Source organism: Dermacentor variabilis, chromosome 4, assembly GCF_050947875.1.
Source record: "Dermacentor variabilis isolate Ectoservices chromosome 4, ASM5094787v1, whole genome shotgun sequence".
Taxonomy (NCBI): domain Eukaryota; kingdom Metazoa; phylum Arthropoda; class Arachnida; order Ixodida; family Ixodidae; genus Dermacentor; species Dermacentor variabilis.
The window spans coordinates 134,987,076-134,996,020 of NC_134571.1; the positions used below are offsets into that span (position 1 = coordinate 134,987,076).

Here is an 8,945-nt window from a genome sequence, read left to right on the forward strand (position 1 = left end):
ACCACTTGAACAAGTGTTACTAAACCCTCATTTACACTATTTATTTAGTTTTATTTGATGGATACTGCGGACTCGGGGTTCATGTAGACTGAGCATGGAACAGCTAATACAAATTTCTCCCTTAAACTTCAAGCCGTTGCCAGGGAGAATGGATCCAAACTGGCACCGAGGACACCGCCGCCAACCATCCCTTGGCCACTGCCGATCCTTCGTATCGGATGTGACTCAAGAAGCCTAAAAGTGTCACCGGTAAACCGGGCACAAATTCCCAACAAGGGGTGTCGTGGCTGTTGTTAGGTGGCCGAGGCACGTGCCAATGTTGAGAGCATCGGAGCAGCGTGCGGTCTTGGTAGTGGATGCGGCCGGACGTCCTGCCAGCGCTCGCTGGTAGAGCTGCATCGAGAAGCCGGCTGGCCCGGGCTGAACCTAGGTGGCGTTGGTTTCTGGACGGCCTCGTGCCGCGCACGCCGCGGAAGGCATACTAGAGCTGCCGCCGAGCACCTACAGGTAAAGTAGACACAAGTGCGTTCCCGACCTGGTGTTCAGTCATTATGACGCATCAATGCTTGGAAAGGGGTGTTTCTCCCCAACTGGTGGGCGCCCCACTTAATAGGTGCTTACACCTATTATTACACCAAAGGTAAGATTACAAATTATTAGTCCATGTTAAATAGCACATTTTTTGGCAAATCGAGGTGTCATATAACTTATAATAAATGTCAGTATTTTTTTTATTTTAGAAATTGTTGGGTGTCAACAAATATGGATGTCACGCCAGCACTCGTAACCTAAATTTCGCTTGCCATAACAAAACAATATTGGGTAGCCACATAAGGGAGACATCGTTCATCTGTGCAATGAAGCAGAACTAACGAGGTCTGAAGAACCCTAAAAGCGTAACGACGAAATAATCGAGAAATGGTGCTCTTTAACAGGTGTATGCCTTTTGATAAATTGGAACCACACAAAAAAATTGTCGTAACATTTTAAGGCAAAAGCCTTAGATGGCTCATAAGTCGAAAAATCCGATGACCGGCGTTATGGCCGAACCATCGTTCTTTTGGTGCAAGTCGAACCCACGACGTTTGGTGTTAATTAAGGCGAATTAGGCGACCAATTTCTTTGTAAGAAAGCGTGAGGCTGAGGAGAAAAAGCGTCAGCGAAACCTTTGGTGTTAAAGGGACACTAAAGGTTACCAGAAAGTCAAGTTAAAGTGGTAGAGCAATGTTCTAGAACGTCTAAGGCGTCAATCTAATCGCGAACAGAGCTTTAGTAACCGAGAAATTGAGGCAAATGCATGACACGATTTGAGACCCCCCAGCGACATTTCGGTACTAGCCCGATGACGAAAGGTCTCCTCATAATTTGTGTTACTAATACTCAACTACTCGTATTAAAAATATCATTTCATTCGATTATAAGACGGAAGAAAATGCTACTTGTCTCGTCTATTCGATTCTAAGAAAAAATGACATTTTGACGTTACCCTTCAGTAGTATGGGTGGTCGAAAGGTTTCGTTTTCGCTCGATTCTGCGCCGCGCACGCTTTGGAGTTTCAGTAGTTTCGTTATCGCGTCGTGCTGCGCGGGTCTGCTGGCTCGCGAAACTTTCATTTCAAACAAACAGTGAGAATGCCACGTCCTTGTGATGTCGTGGGAAGCCCTCGCTGCTTTCCCGCTCCGGAGAACCGGTGTCGAGGCCGCCGTCGTAGTACGCAACCACGCCGGCAGCGCGAGCCCTCAGCAGCAGGTCCCCAAGCAACAAAAAGACCGTGGCAAAAAGTCGGCCCGACGTCTCCGGCCGACTGCAAAACGGTTGGCCCGACCTCGGCAACCAAGGGCGGCCCAACTTTGGGGATTGACATTGGCCTAACGTCGGCCGATCGTCGGCAATCGATGTAGGCCCGACCACTGTGGCCGACTTGGCCGACGGCGTCCCATACGAGGGCCTACCAAGGCTTTAGGTACGTAGTCAGTCGGCCAGCCGTAGGGCCATTCTATATGGCCAACGCAGCCGAGCACATGCCACACGCGGGCCAGCCATGGCCCTGACGACAATAATGGTCGGTATTGCACCGGCCCGGTGCTGAAAGCCGACGTTGCTTTTGACGCCCCGAATAATCGTAGCTTTTGCATCATGCATTTACAACAGCATGCGCATCATGCACCATGCTTGTGTGGTGGCCGGCATAGAAGTACCACACGAAAGCGAACGCTTTTTTGTACTTTTCATGCCACATAAATGCCAGGCAAAAGATTCTGATACAGGTCTTTATTTCTTGTAATTGTCTTAAATTGGATATGTACACCGACACGTTCACAAGTTTCAAACACTAGTTCATATTTGGTGGGTCTTCTTTCATTCCGGCCTCCATCCCTGTCAGCTGCTCCAACCAACCAGCGTTTTGCGACTCCAGCCACTGATGCTAGTGAAGCGTCAGGGAACGTGCTCCTCACAAATGCTGCAAAAAAGCGGCACATATAAGAAAGCTGCCCCCGCTTTATAGTTCAGTTGGTGAGTCGCATTCCATTTGAAGAAGTGAAACAATCAAAAAGATCATAAGTCAGATATTCACGAAACATTAAAGAAACGACAACAAAGCAATATTAGTGACGTGCAAATCAGTATCGAAGCTGTCAGGAAGACTGGCTGGACGACACAAATCGTGTAAGTACCGGATAGTTGGTAATTTATATGTCGTTAGCAATAGGGGGAACTGAACACGGAACCATAACAAAACACGCATACACAGTGGCTACTGTGTCTATAGGTAGCGCGGCTATTTACACCACGATAGGCCTTGTTGCTTCCCGTGAGCACTGTATGAAACAGCCAAGTTGAAACGCGGAGACAAAAAACGCGCCGGAGCTCGGAGCGCCAAGCGGCACAAGGAGGTGAATAGGTAAATGTCTGGAGAGGCAAGAGGGGAAGCTTATGGCATGATACATATACTTGCTGACATGATGGCAACGATTATAGGTTTATGTTTTGCAGAAAACAGTTAGCATACATGGGTTAAAGCAGAAACAGCATATACAGCATATATTATATGGCGAAGCAAATCAAACTCCTCAAAAGCAGTGGCAAAATATGGACGCCGCAAGTAGAACTCACTTATTACGGCATTATTTTATTAAAGAAAATGCTAATACTGGACGCAGCAAGATGCAATAAGCAGCAGCTTGTTTGAATGAAGAAAAAAAAAACTAAGCATGCAGTTGGTACCGATGTTCGCAACGTGCACTAGAAAGCTGATTGTTATGCCATATTTCTTACTTAGAATGACATTCGTGATGGCCATGAGCTTCACGAAGGCGTGCTTCGTCCCCTGCGACCCTTTCCAGCTGAACTGCAGTGCAGCTTCATTTGTAAGTATGCCCTGCAGAATAGTGCTCACGGCACGACCGGTGTCCGTTCCTCCGTATCTGGAAAAAAAGTTCACCTGCACGAACCAGCGCACGTAGAGTTAAACCAGACATCCAAATACGTGGTTATCGTGGTCTGTAAAACATAATGGCCAGGATAAGAAACGCTCTCGTTTTAAATGTTTTAACCACATAAAACAAATATATCTAGAAACAACGTTCTATGACAGAATGGCATATGGCTGCGGTATTGTATGAATGACAAAATGAAAATCAACCAAATATTAAACATGAATACATAGTTTCTCTAAAAAGAAAATACAGCATGTCATTCACCATCTGTTCCATGCGGGAATCTGAAGCTAAATATTCCTCTAAGATACGCTTTAGAGCCGCCCAAGGAAACATCAGGACAGGAAGGATAGGTTTACCGACTTTGGTCGGAATATCAGTGAAAAAAAAACCATCCAGGCAGCGCGATAAATGAATACAACACATAGTTGCACAAACAAAATAGCACGCAGACTGCCACGAGACAAATGTATAGGTATACATAACGTCGAGACCGCGGTGACAAAGTATTACACGTAAACTACGAAAATGCAACAAAAGAAAAATTGAGGAAGAACTTACATATGGGCTATCCGCAGGGTTTCACATACGTGTCTTCTTGTCTGATGTTCCTAGATCTACTCTAGTCCACATGCGGTGAAGCGCGCCACACACAATCCATTCTTACCTGCAATGCACCAGACGTATATCATACAGGTATTTACAGTTATGTTTTTTCATCTGTGGGAAGGAACGAAAGCAACTTCTAATTAATTATGACTTTTCCGCAATAACAACCAGACAAGCGTCTTACCCGATTTCTTCCCGAATGGTGATAACAGTTCCGAGCGTAGCAGGTCATTCGCACACTGTGCTTCAATTTAAGCAGTGTCGTTCCAGTGTTTCCTAGAGAAAAATTGACGAAAATACAAGACGAAAAAATAATATTAGAAATATATACATGAAAGTACGTCTCACAATTCCCTGTCCCAACTCTCGAACGCTTGATCCGTTCTCATGTAAAGCCTCTTTTTTTTCTTCCTGTCAGAAAAAATAAGCCCGAAAAACAAGGAGTTTACCATACGTTGCAAAACCATTTACACAATACAAAGCGACCTTTGTTCACTTGAAAAAGACAGTCATGCATTACACAACGTGAAATTAAAATGCCACTTACGAGTACGCATATCTTGAACGGCGAGATACGGCGGCTCCACTGCATGGCAAGGGCTTGCGCTGTTCTTGTCCATGTCACTTTTGTGTAGTTTGCGTTTATATGCGCAGTCCATGATAGCAGAAATGCACCAACTAGTCTACCAAGAGACGCGGAACGAGCTGGCATCCAGAGCTATTTGGCGGCAACTCACGCAACTGCGCCCCCGCGCCATTTGGCGGGAACTCGCCTGCGCCCCTGTGACCAGGCGGCGTTGGCCTGACGAAGAAAAAATAGACAACAAGGAAAGCCCCGTTTCGCTTTCTCGCCCCGTCCTCGCTGGTGGGAGCTGATGCTGACAGAGAGAATCGCCCGTCCCTGCTTTCCAAGAACCTCTTCATTCCTTCTGGGAGAGGGACAGGCGACAGCCCAAGACGACCTCGGTTCCCCACACTTTTCCTTTTTTTTCTTTTTTCAGGCGCTTCCTGTGAGCGCGTTGCCGTTTCCTTTTGGTGTGTGTGCTGTGCACGTGCGTGCGTGCGTGTGTGTAATGAAAATCTGCGTTCTATATTTTGCAGGGATTGGTAGCTCTATACGAATATGTATATACCTTATGTGAACAATAATTTTGACCTCTTCAACGCGTCGAACAGTACTTTGGGTGCTATGTACGTTAGCATGTAGGTACTGTTTTCTTGTTTGGGAGTATTGTACAAATATCGTATAATCTTGATTGGTTTCCTTTTGTACTTGCTCAGTATTGTATACCTGTTATTACCGGGTGCAATTGTCTTTGTTTTAAAAGTGTCGCTGTAAAGGCTCTGCCAAGCGAAAGGGGGCTGCGGCTTTGTCAATCTGTATCTGACAGCTTTTTCTGCGCCTCTGCTGTCTGTACCTTTACAAGGCAGAAATAAATAATTTGAATTTTAATAAGTATTTATCGTCAAAGCATCACGTCTATATGTGCACGAAGTTCGATAGGTGCATGCATGCATACACAGTCAATACGCTTTCCAGAGAGCTTTGCACGAAAATGGTAGATATGCTTCACAGGAGACGGCGCTTGAAAAAACACTCATGATATACCATGAATTTATTAATTCTTAACTGCTTGATTGTTGAACGTCATTAGTTAATTGAGCGAAAATTGGAAGAATTTGATCTAACTCTAGTTCTTCCCAATCAAATCCACGTCGACAGCAGAAATGCTCTATTTTATGATTTACATTGATTGGCATGCAGCCTTAATTATTCTTAGACGAATCGACAATAGCTAGAAAAATTGCAGATTTTGACATCTCTTCACAATTCGCCTTCGTATAATCGCTTCTTTCACCCTTCCCAGAGAAAACATCTAACTGAAATGTTTCCTAGAACTGTACAGTCCACGAGTCGCCTGCGCTTAGTTCGTTTGAAGATTTTTTCTGTGCTGCGACAGGGCCGTTTACAATTAACGCGCCGTTCGCGAACAATTTTGCTTGACTCTTTCTGCAGTTCAGATGACTATTACGAGAACTGTCTAATGCAATATCCACTTGATTAAATTTTGTTCCCCGTTAAATAGTTATTTTCTCGATAGTTTAACTACAAAAGAAGAAAGCAATAATGAACGACACAATAGTGTTGCAAACATATCCGTTTTTGAAGTATTGAAATCTTGTGCTTTTTGGTAAAGCAAATGTAATACTTACGCGATATGTCTTCTTCTTGCGACTTGCACACTGGTCTCCACGTACTCTTGCTCTCATAATAGTGGTCGTTGCATGCGCACCCGCATATATGGCGAAAATAAATTTGATTCTGATTTCATTATTCACTCTAATTACTAGAGTTCTATCAGTCCAGGACAAAACACAGAACCATCCTTTAGCCGGAAGGTGATCTAACTGCCAGATGAACTGTCACTAACGTCTGTATGTGATGGTTGCTGTTTTTCCCCGTGTGATGAACCGCCGTCATCGCTTTTGTATAGCTGGTATATATTCCGTCATTATATATATTCGTCCTTCAGCATTTGTTACGCAAAAGCAACAACAACAAAAAATTGCTGCCTCTCACTTCTTCAAAGCACTGCGCAGCCTGTCGGAACGCACTGGCGCGTGTGAACGCATGGCCTGAAGGTTCAATTTCAAAGTGTTGTTCAATTGCTGCCTGAACCACTTGTGAAGACCTTTCGTGCCCCGTTACTTTATTATGCTAGCTTTTCTTGTGACCGATGACAAGACATTAAATTTGGCGGCCTCTGCAAGACTAAGCTGCACCAACACAGCTTCTTAAATATACGAATTGGCTCCGCGGCTGTCGGACAGTGTGCATGGTCCCTTGTGGCACGTCCCTAAAAAAACAATTAAACGCTTAGCGTATATGCACAAAATGACGCGACCACTAATATAACATGAGAGGGGACTTTCGGTCTCACACAAAAAAAAACGATATATATATATATATATATATATATTACACGAAGTGCGCATGCGCACAAGCATGATGCATGATGCATGTGCATCATGCATCATGCTTCGGGTATCACGCTGTTCCACCAGCTTTTTTGACTTCCTTTTTGTTTTCCAACAAACGTTTTGCTTCTCCTTCCTAATTTCTCTCGTCATTACATTTAGAAGCTCACTGTATTCCCACTCCGTGCTCTCCTTCACAACTACATATCCCATTTTCAAAATGGTGCGTTTATGGCCAGTCCTTGTGTTACTACAGTCTTACTCGCCAATGGCTCAACTTATCTCAACTGATCTGAACTTATCATAAATATCTTCGGTCATCAGACAGTAACCAATAGTCGATTGCCTATTTCCAACTTCCCATCTGATCTGACCATCAGATTTACGGCCCGTAATTACGATAATGAGGTTACGTTGCTCACAAAGGTCCAGCAATAACTTCCTGTTGTTGTCGGTATAAACGTCTAGATCCTGTATGTGGGCATTCATGTCACCTAACAGGGTAATTTCGGCATTATTTCCGAAAACGCCTAATATCAGCACTTAGGCATTCCGCTAAGCCTTGGTTCTTCTCTCTGCAATGTTTTCTCGTTCATAAATACGTTAAGCCCAGCCAAGTTTTATTTCCACTCATTGTGTCTGAAAACCAAAGATGCCCTTGACACTGTGAATATGCTTTTTCCCATTTGAACATTCCGGCCCCCCTCCCTTTCCTTTCGATTTAGTTCTGTTGCAACCTTCCCAAACATAATTCTCAATGACTGGTGCATCTTTTAAGTCTCTAAGGTGCGTTCTTTATAATCGCATACACCCCGATTTGTTCTCTATTTAACTGCTCCTCAATTTAAAAGCGCTTTTCCTTTCTTCTGGCGCCCTGCATGTTTATGCAGCCTATTGCATGGCGAGCTCGCTTTTTTTTTCCGCCTTTCTCTGTGGTACTAATCTGAGGTACCGCCACCTACCGGCCGTGGCCACTCAGACAGACCTCAAATGGCAGCTAGAAAAGGGCTTTGTCTTTCAGTTTCCGCGTAACAGAATTATGTTTTCCCGCATACTCGATTTGCAATCCGAAGTTATCATGTCTGAAGCTTGTGCTTAAGTTGTATTTTACGCATTTTCTGACAATTTACCCTCAAACATTCATTTAGTTCCATAAGGCTCTTGCGCTTGGCGGGGGCCATGTATGCTGCACTTCCGTATACATGCGTGCCCGCGTTACGTACGTCGCTTGTGGTGTTAGTGGTGGTTGGTTTCTGAGTAACGTCGTCTAACGTCGGCAATCGTTTCGTTGTACATCCACTTTCACAGGGTGCAATGGAGGAGGGCTTTTTTTTTTTTTTTGCTAAGAATACTGCAGGGAACCTGCTGAGAAATATGCGCACAAAGCCACAAACGTGCGAAGCCCGCGCACAGCGTAGGCAGAATGTAGCTGTAATACCTTACGTTCACACACTATCCCACAATTTGGAAAAGGTGGCTCAGCGTTACGAGTGTTCGCTGCTCCCCATAAGCTGTCAAAGCTTTGTAGGATGACCGACCCGGAAGCAAGCCAGTAACGTGACTGCGGCATAAAGCACAGGCCGCCTTTTATTGAATGCGCATAAGGGGTAGTCTATGAAATTCTTTTAAGGTGCGGAATAGTGTACATTGGCCATACTGGGAGATGTGTTAATGATAGGTTAAGGAAGCACGCAAATAATGTAAAAAATCCGCGTGAAGGAAAAGATTTCGAAGGTTTTCTGGCAAGTCATTGTCTGACTTGCAGGGACTGTTCGCCCGACCTTGTAAACACTTTCGTTATTAAGAAGAGTAAAACTCGTGTTATACGGGAAATCGCAGAATCTGAACCGATTTCTAGAAGTGAACTTGAACTTTATTTCCATCATCGATGGAGGAGAGGAAAAAAGGCTGTGTAAGCAT

General features: G+C 44.5%; 1 long non-coding RNA gene across 1 annotated transcript; it reads right to left on the reverse strand.

Moving 5' to 3' along the window:
- Nucleotides 1-3,282: 3,282 nt before the first annotated feature.
- On the reverse strand, nt 3,283-4,639 carry LOC142577962 (uncharacterized). Its single transcript, XR_012827118.1, has 4 exons — nt 4,594-4,639; nt 4,231-4,322; nt 3,999-4,157; nt 3,283-3,442 (listed from the first exon to the last, which is right to left on the reverse strand). It is a non-coding gene; the product is annotated as an uncharacterized LOC142577962 (long non-coding RNA).
- Between the last annotated feature and the right edge of the window lie 4,306 nt (nt 4,640-8,945).